Genomic DNA, 13,400 nt, shown 5'->3' on the forward strand with positions numbered 1-13,400 from the left:
ATGTATTGTGTCCAAATGTATTGCTTCCTTAGCTACTTTATCTGCTAACGTGATCCCTGAATTTTCTCTGAATCACCTGCGGCATGTCCTTTAACCTTCACTATGGCCACTTTGGCAGGGAGTTGAACAGCATTTAAAAAGTCGTCTATGAGATTAAAATGTGCTATGGGCTTTCCATCAGCTGTTTTAAAGTGTCTTTGCTTCCATGTTTCAGCAAAATCATGCACAACACCATAAGCAGACTTAGAATCAGTGTATATAGTCACTACTTTACCTTCAGACAACTGACATGCTCTTGTAAGTGCCACCAACTCTGCAGCTGTGTGCAGATGTGTATGGTAATGATTTAGCTTCAACTATTACATCAGGTAATCTTACAACCGCATATCCACATAAATACACATCATCAGAAGGTTTTGAACATGAACATCTACATATAGACAATCCCCCTCTTCCAGGGCCGTATCCAAAAGATCAGACCTACAAGATGTCTCTTGTTCAATGTGTTTAAGGCAATCATGTGTGTCGTCAAAACCATCTAAATCTATAAAGTCTAGCAGATCACGCAGCACTACTACAGCTGAATGCGGCTGAGAAGAGGCTTAATGGTGAAGTTTTCTGTCTTCATGAGTGTGGTTTCATAACCAGATCTACGTTGTGCTGTTATATGTTGTGTGTTGAAGTTGTGTAAAATAACTGTTAGCTGATGTGAGGTGTTCAGTATCAAAGGATGTGACAGCACCGTTTTCTCAGCATCCCGGACCATCAGAGCCGCAGCAGCTACTGCACGAGGAAACCCTTGTGTTATGTTGTGTAAAGATTTTGAAAGTTAAACAACAGGGAGATACCTGTCACCGTGTTCCTGGGCCAGAATCCCCACAGCCGTACCACCACGTTCTTCACATAACGGTGAAAAGGCTTTATTTTATTTTATTTATTAATTATTTTTGCAGCTTATTATGCACTTTTATTTCTTTATTAACTACTTTTTAAAAGGTCTTCCCGGTCTCCCAATGTATCCTACACACTGATCACGTGGATTCTTTAATTTCACCAGCATTCACTAATAATTTAGAGTGTTCACTTAATCATCAGTCATAAAAAAGAAGAGTAAATAAAACTCAATTTATTTTTCTTCTAAACTTTATATAAAATGATTATAGTTTTATGGGTGTTTTTGTAGGAAATTTTATGTAATACATCATATACATATTATATACATCCAGGTGTGTGTGTGTGTGTGTGTGTGAGAGAGAGAGAGAGAGAGAGAGAGTGTTTGTGTGTGTGTGTGTGTGTGTGTGTGTGTGCCCTAAAGATGGCACTGATCCCATACTGGGTTGATCACCTGATACTAGTAAGAAATGGAGATCAGATCAGAGAGAAAATAAAGAATGGATTGGGTCTGATCCTGTAGCATAAAGATAGAAACTCTATTAAATACTAACTAAAGGACAAAGTAATACATGTGATTTGGACTCCTTCTGCTCTGGGCTTTTTCACATCAACTCCTCAGATCCTGTAGATAAACGTGTTCTCTGTTTGCAGACACGGAAATGCAGGAACACTGGAGTCTTCACACACAATTGTTCATCTCCATTAAAATCTACAAGAGAAAGAAGTGAATCAGAAACAGAAAACTAGAAGGAGGTGTTTGATGATCAGCAGCAGGTAATTATCTCTGCTTCAAGGAAACCAGGATTTGATTTCAGTGTATCATTTATCCTTCAACATTTCTTCATGCTTATATAATATCTTTGGTAGAACATTTAGTGAGAACAGATGAGAAGGTGCAGAAGATGGAAGAGGAACATGAGCAGATATTTGCATCACATCACTGCACTTCTCCAATCCCAGGCCGTAGAGTTTTTGCTGCTTTTAATAAAGATCACTGCTGTGGAGCTTCTCTCTTGTTCTACATGGATATTAAAGTGCAGACTTTAAGAACAAGCTAAGGGGAATTTTACAGGAATGATAGAAGACACGGTGTGGAGGTGGAGAGATAAAAGCACTGTCCGAGTGAGGAAACCAGCTGCTTACAGGAAATCCTATATTTGTGGCAATAAAAGATGATCATCATCTAATAAATAATGCTAATGAGCTAAATAACACTAATGTAGTAAATAACTCTAATGTAGTAAATAACACTGATGTAGTAAATAATGTAGTAAATAACTGATGTAGTAAATAACACTAATGTAGTAAATAACACTGATGTAGTAAATAACTCTGATGTAGTAAATAACACTGATGTAGTAAATAACACTGATGTAGTAAATAACACTAATGTAGTAAATAACACTAATGTAGTAAATAACTCTAATGTAGTAAATAACTCTAATGTAGTAAATAACACTGATGTAGTAAATAACTAATGTAGTAAATAACACTGATGTAGTAAATAACTCTGATGTAGTAAATAACACTGATGTAGTAAATAACACTAATGTAGTAAATAACACTAATGTAGTAAATAACGTTGATGTATTAAATAACTCTAATGTAGTAAATAACACTGATGTAGTAACACTGATGTAGTAAATAACACTAATGTAGTAAATAACACTAATGTAGTAAATAACCTGATGTAGTAAATAACTAATGTAGTAAATAACACTGATGTAGTAAATAACACTAATGTAGTAAATAACACTGATGTAGTAAATAACACTAATGTTGTAAATAACACTAATGTAGTAAATAACACTGATGTAGTAAATAACTCTGATGTAGTAAATAACACTGATGTAGTAAATATAGTAAATAACACATGTAGTAAATAACACTGATGTAGTAAGATGTAGTAAATAACCTGATGTAGTAAATAACACTAATGTAGTAAATAACTGATGTAGTAAATAACACTAATGTAGTAAATAACACTGATGTAGTAAATAACACTAATGTAGTAAATAACTCTAATGTAGTAAATAACACTGATGTAGTAAATATAGTAAATAACACTGATGTAGTAAATATAGTAAATAACACTGATGTAGTAAATAACACTAATGTAGTAAATAACACTGATGTAGTAAATAACACTGATGTAGTAATAACACTAATGTAGTAAATAACACTGATGTAGTAAATAACTGATGTAGTAAATATAGTAAATAACACTGATGTAAATAACACTGATGTAGTAAATAACACTGATGTAGTAAATAACACTAATGTAGTAAATACACTGATGTAGTAAATGTAGTAACAACACTAATGTAGTAAATAACACTGTAGTAAATAACACTAATGTAGTAAATAACACTGATGTAGTAAATAACACTGATGTAGTAAATAACCTAATGTAGTAAATAACACTAATGTAGTAAATAACGCTAATGTAGTAAATAACACTAATGTAGTAAATAACACTGATGTAGTAAATAACGCTGATGTAGTAAATAATGCTAATGTAGTAAATAACACTAATGTAGTAAATAACACTGATGTAGTAAATAACACTGATGTAAATAACACTGATGTAGTAAATAACACTAATGTAAATAACACTAATGTAGTAAATAACACTGATAGTAAATAACACTGTAGTAAATAACTGATGTAGTAAATAACACTGATGTAGTAAATAACACTAATGTAGTAAATAACACTAATGTAGTAAATAACTGATGTAGTAAATAACACTAATGTAGTAAATAACACTAATGTAGTAAATAACACTAATGTAGTAAATAACACTGATGTAGTAAATAACTGATGTAGTAAATAACTAATGTAGTAAATATAGTAAATAACACTGTAGTAAATAACACTAATGTAGTAAATAACATGTAGTAAATAACACTGATGTAGTAAATAACACTAATGTAGTAAATAACACTGATGTAGCAAATAACTCTAATGTAGTAAATAACACTGATGTAGTAAGATGTAGTAAATAACATGTAGTAAATAACACTATGTAGTAAATAACACTGATGTAGTAAATAACACTGATGTAGTAAATAACACTGATGTAGTAAATAACACTGATGTAGTAAATATAGTAAATAACACTGATGTAGTAAATAACACTGATGTAGTAAATAACACTAATGTAGTAAATAACACTAATGTAGTAAATAACACTGATGTAGTAAATAACACTGATGTAGTAAATAACACTAATGTAGTAAATAACACTGATGTAGTAAATAACACTGATGTAGTAAATATAGTAAATAACACTGATGTAGTAAATAACACTAATGTAGTAAATAACACTGATGTAGTAAATAACACTGATGTAGTAAATAACACTGATGTAGTAAATAACACTGATGTAGTAAATGTAGTAACAACACTGATGTAGTAACAACACTGATGTAGTAAATAACACTGATGTAGTAAATAACACTGATGTAGTAAATAACACTGATGTAGTAAATAACACTAATGTAGTAAATAACACTAATGTAGTAAATAACACTGATGTAGTAAATAACACTGATGTAGTAAATAACACTAATGTAGTAAATAACACTAATGTAGTAAATAACACTGATGTAGTAAGATGTAGTAAATAACACTAATGTAGTAAATAACACTGATGTAGTAAATAACACTGATGTAGTAAATAACACTAATGTAGTAAATAACACTGATGTAGTAAATAACAATGTAGTAAATAACACTGATGTAGTAAATAACACTGATGTAGTAAATAACACTAATGTAGTAAATAACACTGAATGTAGTAAATAACTAATGTAGTAAATAACTGATGTAGTAAATAACACTGAATGTAGTAAATAACACTAATGTAGTAAATAACACTGATGTAGTAAATAACACTGATGTAGTAACAACGCTGATGTAGTAAATAACACCAATGTAGTAAATAACACTATGTAGTAAATAACGCTGATGTAGTAAATAACACTAATGTAGTAAATAACACTGATGTAGTAAATAACTAATGTAGTAAATAACTGATGTAGTAAGATGTAGTAAATAACACTGATGTAGTAAATAACACTGATGTAGTAAATAACACTGATGTAGTAATAACACTGATGTAGTAAATAACACTAATGTAGTAAATAACACTAATGTAGTAAATAACACTGATGTAGTAAATAACACTGATGTAGTAAATAACTCTAATGTAGTAAATAACACTGATGTAGTAAATAACACTAATGTAGTAAATAACACTGATGTAGCAAATAACTCTAATGTAGTAAATAACACTGATGTAGTAAGATGTAGTAAATAACACTGATGTAGTAAATAACACTGATGTAGTAAATAACACTGATGTAGTAAATAACACCAATGTAGTAAATAACACTAATGTAGTAAATAACACTAATGTAGTAAATAACACTGATGTAGTAAATAACACTGATGTAGTAAATAACACTAATGTAGTAAATAACACTGATGTAGTAAATAACACTGATGTAGTAAATAACACTGATGTAGTAAATGTAGTAAATGTAGTAAATAACACTGATGTAGTAAATAACTAATGTAGTAAATAACACTAATGTAGTAAATAACTGATGTAGTAAATAACTGATGTAGTAACACTAATGTAGTAAATAACACTGATGTAGTAAATAACGCTGATGTAGTAAATAACACTAATGTAGTAAATAACACTGATGTAGTAAATAACACTAATGTAGTAAATAACACTGATGTAGTAAATAATGATGTAGTAAATAACACATGTAGTAAATAACACTGATGTAGTAAATAACGCTGATGTAGTAAATAACACTAATGTAGTAAATAACACTGATGTAGTAAATAACTGATGTAGTAAATAACACTAATGTAGTAAATAACACTAATGTAGTAAATAACGCTGATGTAGTAAATAACACTAATGTAGTAAATAACACTAATGTAGTAAATAATGCTAATGTAGTAAATAACACTGATGTAGTAAATAACACTGATGTAGTAAATAACACTAATGTAGTAAATAACACTAATGTAGTAAATAACACTGATGTAGTAAATAACACTAATGTAGTAAATAACACTAATGTAGTAAATAACTGATGTAGTAAATAACACTAATGTAGTAAATAACACTGATGTAGCAAATAACTCTAATGTAGTAAATAACACTGATGTAGTAAGATGTAGTAAATAACACAATGTAGTAAATAACACTGATGTAGTAAATAACTCTAATGTAGTAAATAACACTGATGTAGTAAATGTAGTAACAACACTAATGTAGTAACACTAATGTAGTAAATAACACCAATGTAGTAAATAACACTGATGTAGTAAATAACACTAATGTAGTAAATAACACAATGTAGTAAATAACACTGATGTAGTAAATAACTGATGTAGTAAATAATGATGTAGTAAATAACACTGATGTAGTAAATAACACTAATGTAGTAAATAACACTAATGTAGTAAATAACACTGATGTAGTAAATAACACTAATGTAGTAAATAACACTGATGTAGCAAATAACTCTAATGTAGTAAATAACACTGATGTAGTAACACTGATGTAGTAAATAACACTGATGTAGTAAATAACACTGATGTAGTAAATAACACTGATGTAGTAAATAACTGATGTAGTAAATAACACTGATGTAGTAAATAACTGATGTAGTAAATAACACTGATGTAGTAAATAACTCTAATGTAGTAAATAACGCTAATGTAGTAAATAACACTGATGTAGTAAATAACACTGATGTAGTAAATAACACTAATGTAGTAAATAACACTAATGTAGTAAATAACACTGATGTAGTAAATAACTCTAATGTAGTAAATAACACTGATGTAGTAAGATGTAGTAAATACTGATGTAGTAAATAACACTGATGTAGTAAATAACACTGATGTAGTAAATAACACTGATGTAGTAAATAACACTAATGTAGTAAATAACACTGATGTAGTAAATAACACTAATGATGTAGTAAATAACTAATGTAGTAAATAACTCTAATGTAGTAAATAACTCTAATGTAGTAAATAACACTGATGTAGTAAATAACACTGATGTAGTAAATAACACTGTAGTAAATAACACTGATGTAGTAAATAACACTAATGTAGTAAATAACTGATGTAGTAAATAACACTGATGTAGTAAATAACACTAATGTAGTAAATAACACTGATGTAGTAAATAACTGATGTAGTAAATAACACTAATGTAGTAAATAACACTGATGTAGTAAATAACTAATGTAGTAAATAACACTGATGTAGTAAATAACGCTGATGTAGTAAATAACACTAATGTAGTAAATAACACTGATGTAGTAAATAACGCTGATGTAGTAAATAACACTAATGTAGTAAATAACACTGTAGTAAATAACACTGATGTAGTAAATAACACTAATGTAGTAAATAACACTAATGTAGTAAATAACGCTGATGTAGTAAATAACTAATGTAGTAAATAACACTAATGTAGTAAATAACATGTAGTAAATAACACTGATGTAGTAAATAACGCTGATGTAGTAAATAACACTAATGTAGTAAATAACACTAATGTAGTAAATAACACTGATGTAGTAAATAACACTAATGTAGTAAATAACACTGATGTAAATAACACTGATGTAGTAAATAACACTAATGTAGTAAATAACACTGATGTAGCAAATAACTCTAATGTAGTAAATAACACTGATGTAGTAAGATGTAGTAAATAACACTGATGTAGTAAATAACACTGATGTAGTAAATAACACTAATGTAGTAAATAACACTGATGTAGTAAATAACACTAATGTAGTAAATAACACTGAATGTAGTAAATAACACTAATGTAGTAAATAACACTGATGTAGTAAATAACACTAATGTAGTAAATAACACTGATGTAGTAAATAACACTGATGTAGTAAATAACGCTGATGTAGTAAATAACACTAATGTAGTAAATAACACTGATGTAGTAAATAACACTAATGTAGTAAATAACACTAATGTAGTAAATAACACTGATGTAGTAAATAACACTAATGTAGTAAATAACACTGATGTAGCAAATAACTCTAATGTAGTAAATAACACTGATGTAGTAAGATGTAGTAAATAACACTGATGTAGTAAATAACACTGATGTAGTAAATAACTCTAATGTAGTAAATAACACTGATGTAGTAAATAACACTGATGTAGTAAATAACACTGATGTAGTAAATAACACTGATGTAGTAAATAACACTGATGTAGTAAATAACACTGATGTAGTAAATAACACTAATGTAGTAAATAACGCTAATGTAGTAAATAACACTGATGTAGTAAATAACACTGATGTAGTAAATAACACTGATGTAGTAAATAACTCTAATGTAGTAAATAACACTGATGTAGTAAATAACACTGATGTAGTAAATAACACTGATGTAGTAAATAACTCTAATGTAGTAAATAACACTGATGTAGTAAATAACACTGATGTAGTAAATAACACTAAACATTACATCAGTTTCAGTGTTTATATAAAACAGATTATTACTCACTTCAGTTTCTGTAGTTTGTAACGTTCATCATCCTTCAGATCAGAGAGACACTTCACTCCTGAGTCTCCTACTTTATTCTTAGACAGATTCAGATCTCTCAGGTGTGAGGGGTTTGATCTCAGAGCTGAAGCGAGAGCAGCACAGCCTTCATCTGATACTCTAAATAACAACCTGCAGATACACAATGACACACACTTCACTCTCTCAGTTTCTACACATTACACATCCTGTGTGTTCTTTCCACTAGAAAGAGATAGAGAGGGAAAGAGAGAGAGAGAGAGAGAGAGAGAGAGAGAGAGAGAGAGAGAGAGAGAGAGAGAGAGAGAGAGAGAGAGAGAGAGAGAGAGAGAGAGAGAGAGAGAGAGAGAGAGAGAGAGAGAGAGAGAGAGAGAGAGTGTGTGTGTGTGAGAGAGAGAGAGAGAGAGAGAGAGAGAGAGAGAGAGAGAGAGAGAGAGAGAGAGAGAGAGGTAGAGAGTACGATGGCTGAGAAGTGCAAAACACAAAAACAAATCAGAAAACAAATTAGAAAACATGAACATGAATGCAAAAACAAACTGAAAACACAAGGACGATTCAGACAGTGTAAAAGGGAGGTAAAGTGTGTGAATGAAACACTTACTGATCATTGGACGAGACGCCTGTCATTCAGCATATACAAGAAGTATGAAATCATAACTTTGTTTTTTGTACATGTGTAAAGTTCTCTGTTTACTTTCAGGTATTTTTTATTTGGATTAGTGCAACATTAAATATAAGAAAATAACAGAATTAAACAGAATCAGGGAGAAACTGGAATGAATTGAAAGCTACTTTGAGGAAGGACATTCATATGCAGTGATCTTGGAGATGCTGCAGTATATCATCACATAAAGATTAGTTTCTACACTTTTACACATATGTTCCAACTTTCACCTGCTGCAGACTGTTACTGTAGATGCTTTATGGTCTGATATCCATAACTGGCTTTAACCAAAGGTTCCCCATCTAAGAACTTTCACTGTGAAGGACATTATCTTTGGACTTGTAATGAACAATAACAAAGACGACTTTCTTGTTAATAAAATACTTCTGATGTTAAAATTAAAATTTTATTTACACAAATCAAAATACTTGAAAGTGAAACCAATAAAGTAAATTGTACTTGTTATTGCCACATAATTGCTTAATAAAATAAATAAAACAAAATAAATAAATAAATAACACTAATGTAGTAAATAACTAATGTAGTAAATAACTAATGTAGTAAATAACTGATGTAGTAACACTGATGTAGTAACACTGATGTAGTAACACTGATGTAGTAAATAACACTGTAGAAAACAATGCACGGTGTGCAAGTGCATCAAGTGGGTAAATATCAGTGGACTATTTTATGTTGTTACTGACCCATTTGGGGACTGTAAGTAAAAGAAACCCCACATTTTAGACAAACAGGGGCGCTAGTGGGCCACTTAAGAGACACACCCTTGTCCGACCTTTTTGGACACACTTAACAGCCGACAAATGTGATGTATGTGTTAAATTTCAAGTTAATCTAAGCCAAAAGCCTTAAATTTGCCTGAAATAAAATTTAAGTTTGACGTTGCCATGAGAACAGCGTTCGAGATATCAAAAATCACTTTGCAAATTATCATCTACAATGTCTCGCCATCATTTTGATTATGTTTGGTGGCAATCGCATGAATATCCTAGGAGGAGTATTTAAAAGTTAACCACATGCAACTGTCAAAAAATCCACCTTTTGTGACTGACACACTTCCTGGCGCCTGTTGGTGGCGCTATGTCCAAGATTCACAATAGGCACATTGATGCGATCAGAATCCTTGGCCGGACATAAACACTGCGTGTCATCCGAATAAGACATTTTTTGCTATAGATATTAGACACTTCCTGTTTCTCTGAATTGCCATAAATTTGTCGCCGCCATGGCAGCACCGTTCAAAATATAAAAAAATCCCTTCACAATTTAGCAAGTGCAATGTCTCGGCATCATGTTCACCATGTTTGATGTCAATCGCATGAATTCCCTAGGAGGAGTATTTAAAAGTTCACCACATGCACTTATGAAACCATCCAAAATGTCCGACTTCCTGTTGGGCGGAGCTAATAGGTTTAATTGTGAAAGTTGTTCGGGTCGATGAGATCTATATGCATACCAACTCTCTTACATGTGTGTACATGTTTGCCCCATCTGTGCACCGATATTTGTTTTTGCATTACAGGGGGCGCTACAGAGCCCTATTGCCACGCCTATGTTCCAGCCTTCGACCGGTCCTAATGGCAGACGACTTTGACGTCTGTGCCAAATCTCCGGTGTTTTCGAGCATGTTAAGGCACCCAAAGTGCATGCCAAATGCTTAAATATGCCTGAAATAAAAGTAAAGTTTGAGGTGTTGCCATGGGAACGGTGTTCAAGATATCAAAAATCCCTTCGCAATTTATTATCTACAATGTCTCGGCATCATGTTGACCACGTTTGGTGTCAATCGCATAAATATCCTGGAAGGAGTATTTAAAAGTTCACCACATGCAACTGTCAAAAAATCCACCTTTTGTGACTGACACACTTCCTGGCGCCTGTTGGTGGCGCTATGTCCGAGATTTACAATAGGCACATCGATGCGATCGGAATCCTTGGCCGAACATACACACCGCGTGTCGTCCGAATAAGACATTTTTGCTTTAGATATTAAACACTTCCTGTTCTCCGACCGCCATAAATTTGTCGCCGCCATGGCAGCAGCGTTCGAGATATCAAAATCCTTCGCAATTTAGCAAGTGTAAAGTCTCGGGATCATGTTCACCATGTTTGATGTCAATCGCATAAATTCCCTAGGAGGAGTATTTAAAAGTTCACCGCATGCACTTATAAAACAAACCAAAATGGCTGACTTCCTGTTGGGCGTAGCTCATAGTTTAGAGGGCAGTTGTTTAATAGGTCTATGCGTAAACTCTCATACACGTAGAACATAATTGCCCGATCTGTGCACGAATGTTTGTTTTTAATTACAGGGGCGCTACAGAGCCCCCCTGCCATGCCTGTATACCAGCCTTTCTAAGGCCCTAGTGACAAAGGACTCTGACGTGTGTGCCAAATTTCAAGAGTTTTCGAGTATGTTAAGGGACCTCTAATGACCAATGTGTAAAAAAAAAAAAATAAAAATAAATAAATAAATAAATAAATAAATAAATAAATAAATAAATAAATAAATTCTAAGGAAAACAATAGGGCTTCGCACCTCTGGTGCAGGCCATTCTGGCCTGCTCCTCGGTGCTCGGGCCCTAATAAATAAGACTGTTGTACTGACTGTATATGTTGAATGACAGGTGTCTCGTTCAATGATCAGTAAGTTTTAATTCACAAACTATACCTCCCTTTTCACTTTGTCTGAATCGTCCTTGTGTTTTTGGATTTGTTATTTTGTTTTCTGATTTGTTAATGTGTTTTGCACTTCTCGGCCACCGTAAGAGAGGGAGGAAGGGATGGAGGAGAGAGAGGTAGAGGGGAGAGGGAGGGAGGGAGACAGAGAGGGAGAGGGGAGAGGAAGAGGGGAGAGGGCAGGAGGGGTGGAGGATGGAGAAGGAGAGAGGGAGAGAGATAGGAAGAGAGAGATGGAGGGGGGGAGGAGAGACTTAGAGGAGAGGTCTCTTTATTGCTAAAAGTGAAAAAAAGGTTTAGAAAAGTTGGAACATTTGATTGAATTGAAACTTTAAGTTGCAGAAAGTCCTTGCAAACTTTTGCCGGAGTCCAAACTGCACAGTGATATTAATTCTCATACAACAATAAGACACTTAATAATCCATATCCTTCTCTCTCTCTCTCTCTCTCTCTCTCTCTCTCTCTCTCGAGTTAAACATGCTCCTGAGGCTCCAGTGACCACTGTTCCTGCCCCTCTCCCCTCCGTGGATCTTCCCACTTCGTCCAGGCCTGCCTCTGGATAGTGTTTTTTTCGACTGGAGGCCACTCTGTGCAGCTTGGGACGGTTTCTCATCAACACTTTGGGTGGTTCCATGAAATTCCGGAGTAAGAACGGGCGCTTTGAGGATGGATTGGACTGTAGTTAATGTCAACAGTCTCCTACACTGACTCAGGACTACATTTCGCTTCTGATCATCATCACTGTACCCCGCAACATCTTATATATGCTATAAATGGACATTCGGTGCAACCTAGATGAGGACGGGTTCCCTCTTGAGTCTGGTTCCTTTCAAGGTTTCATCCTTATGCCATCTTAGGGAGTTTTTCCTCTCCACAGTTGCCACCGACTTGCTCATCAGGGACAAACTTACTTATAAAGAACATATTTACTTTCAACCACCACATTATCTGTGTAAAGCTGCTTTGAGACAATGTATATTGTTAAAAGTGCAATACAAATAAAAATGAATTGAATTGAAAGCCGTCATGATCAACCTCACAAATACATTCATTTATTCCCCATTTGCACTGAAAAGTTTCCATGTTCCTGAACATCTGCTGATATACGAACTGGATTTTTACTCGTGTTTGTATTAAACCCCTAAAAACAGCATCAATTCAGTTCATTCTTTTCCATTTCACTTCCTTTTCTACACAATCATATGATCATTTCACTTCCCCAAATAAAAAGTTCAGTAGTAGCTGAGTATCTTTCCTGCTCTTAATATATTTGGGGCCATAAACAAAGTGTTTACATTTCAATGTGCGGCATCAAGCAGACGCCGTGTCCAGAGCGACGTCCAGAAGTGCTTTAAGCCTCAATACACTTTACATGCACTTTCCCGATCTCCCACCACTGACTCATAGATTCAACACATTCAAACCTCTTCTTCTCTTTTTTCCATTCTTTCCAAAAGTGTTTGAAGTTTTCACACAATGTTTTTTCCTGTAAAGTTTTATGACTGAAATGCCAGTAGGAACTTCTGTGTTCTTGTTATCAG

Source organism: Silurus meridionalis, chromosome 23 (assembly GCF_014805685.1).
Source record: "Silurus meridionalis isolate SWU-2019-XX chromosome 23, ASM1480568v1, whole genome shotgun sequence".
Lineage (NCBI taxonomy): Eukaryota > Metazoa > Chordata > Actinopteri > Siluriformes > Siluridae > Silurus > Silurus meridionalis.